This window comes from Rattus norvegicus, chromosome X, assembly GCF_036323735.1.
Source record: "Rattus norvegicus strain BN/NHsdMcwi chromosome X, GRCr8, whole genome shotgun sequence".
NCBI lineage: Eukaryota > Metazoa > Chordata > Mammalia > Rodentia > Muridae > Rattus > Rattus norvegicus.
The window spans coordinates 127,879,351-127,881,811 of record NC_086039.1 but is presented as its reverse complement, the minus strand read 5'-3'; the positions used below and the strand labels follow the sequence as shown (position 1 = coordinate 127,881,811).

At 37.8% G+C, this 2,461-nt stretch overlaps 1 pseudogene; it reads right to left on the bottom strand.

The window, feature by feature from the left end:
* Positions 1-1,397: 1,397 nt before the first annotated feature.
* LOC120099550 (U4 spliceosomal RNA) lies at positions 1,398-1,530 on the bottom strand (annotated as a pseudogene).
* Positions 1,531-2,461: the final 931 nt, after the last annotated feature.

The following is a 2,461-nucleotide window of genomic DNA, read 5'->3' as shown; positions in this document are numbered from 1 at the left end:
GTTTTGTTGATTCTTTGTACTGCTCTCTTTGTTTCAATTTGGTTGATTTTATCTCTGAGTTTGACTATTTACTGGATTCTGCACTCTTGGATGAGATTGCTTCTTTTTATTCTAGAGCTCTCAGGTGTGCTGTTAAGTTGCCAGTATAAGATATTTCTAGTTTATTAACCAGTGCACTTGGTGCTATGAATTTTCCTCTTAGCACTGCTTTCATTGTATCCTGTAAGATTAGGTATGATGTATCAAAATATTCATTAAATTCCAGGAAGTCTTTAATTCTTTCCTTTATTTCATCCTTGATTAAAATATCACTGAGTACAGTGTTGTTCAGTTTCCACCCCAAAAATTCTACCACATTAATTTTCCAGATGATAAGCAACTTCAGCAAAGTGACTGGATATAAAATTAACTTAAATCAGTAGCCTTCCATTATACAAATGATAAACAGGCTGAGAAAGAAATTAGGGAAACAATTCCCTTCACAATAACCACATATAATAGGAAATATCTTGGGGTAAATCTAAACAAACAAGTAAAATATATTTATGATAAGAAATTTAAGTCTCTCAAGAAAGAAATCCAAGACGATCTTAGAAAATGGAGAGATCTCCCATGCTCATGAACTGGCAGAATTAACATAGTAAAAATGACCTTCCTATCAAAGGCAGTCTACAGATTTAATGCAATCCCCATCAAAATCCCAACAGAATTCTTGAAAGACATGGAAAGAGCAATTCTCAAATTCATCAGAAAAGGCAAAATAACCCAGAATAGCAAAAACAATTCTTAACAATCAAACAACAGCTGAGGGAATACCATCTGCGGCCTCAAGCTCTATTATACAGCAATAATGATAAAAAAAAAAAACCTGCATGGTATTGGTACAGAGACAGACAGGTTGATCAATGGAATAGAATTGAAGACTCAGAAATAAAACGACACACTTATGCACACTTGCTCTTTGACAAAGAAACCAGATATATAAAATGGAAAAAAGAAAGCATCTTCAATAAATGGTGCTAGTCTAACTGGATGTCTGTTCATAGAAAGATGAAAATATACCCACATTTGGCACCATGAACAAAGCTCAAGTCCAAGTGAATCAAGGACCTCAAGATAAAACCAGATACACTGAATCTGCACAGGCAGAAATTTCATATACAGAACTCCAGTGATTCATGCTCTAAAATCAAGAATTGATAAATGGTATCTCATGAAACTGGAAAGCTTCTCTAAGGCAAATGACATAGTCAATAATAAGACAAATCAGCATCCTACAGATTTGGAAAAAAAATCTTCTCTAACCCGACATCTGATAGAGGGCTATTATCCAAAATACATAGAGAACTCAAGAAGCTAAGCCCCCCCCAAAATAAACAACCCAATTTAAAAAATGGAGTATAGAACTAAACCAAGAATTCACAATAGAGCCATCTCAAATGGCTGGGAAGCACCTAAAGTTTTCAATCAGCAATAATCTCACCTTGGGAAAATACCTCAATGGCTACGATATTGCCCCTGTGCTAAGGTGGGAAGCACCCAAAGAAATGTTCAAATTCCAAAAAGACCCTGAGATTCCACATTACACCAGTCAGAATGACTAAGATCAAAAACTCGGGTGGCTACACATGTTGGCAAGGATGTAGAGAAAGAGGAACACTCCTCCATTGCTGGTGGGATTGCAAGCTGGTACAACCACTCTGGAAATCAATTTGGAGGTTCCTCAGAAAATGAGAAATAGACTTAAAGAACCAGAAATACCACTCTTGGGAATGTACCCCAAGATGGCCCACCATGCCACAGGGGTACATGTTCCACTCTGTTCATAGTGGCCAAATTTGTGATAGCCAGAAGCTGGAAACAACCCAGATGTCCCAGGACAAAAGAATGGATACAGAAAATGTGGTTCATTTATGCAATGTAATACTACTTAGCTATTAAGAACAAAGACATCCTGAGTTTTGCAGGCAAACAGATTTAACTAGAAAATGTCATCCTGAGTGAGGTAACTCAGACCCAAAATTCACTAATAAGTGGGTATTAGTCAAAAAAACAATAAAAAGTAAAGAACACCTAAGATACAGTTCACAGAAATCAAAATGGTCAACAAGTTAAGGTCCCAAGTGAGGATGCCTCAGTTCCACTTTGGAAGGAGAAGAAAACAATAAGGGGGAAGGGAGGGAAAGACAAGGAAGGGAAAGGAGATAGAGTTTTGGGGATAGGGGAACATGATCTAGTATTGGATGGGGGAAAAGGACTGAAGCCCCGAGGGCCAGCAGAAAGAATAAAAACAGGTGACCTCAGGAGGAAGGAGGTTGGGAGGACCCTTTAGAATATACTAGAGACCTGGGAAGTGAGAGACTTTCAGGACTCAAAGGCAGGGCAACCGTAAATTAAATGTTCTACAGTTGGGAGAGGGAACTTATTGAATCCAACTCCAGCAAAAAGACAGGGCATCAAG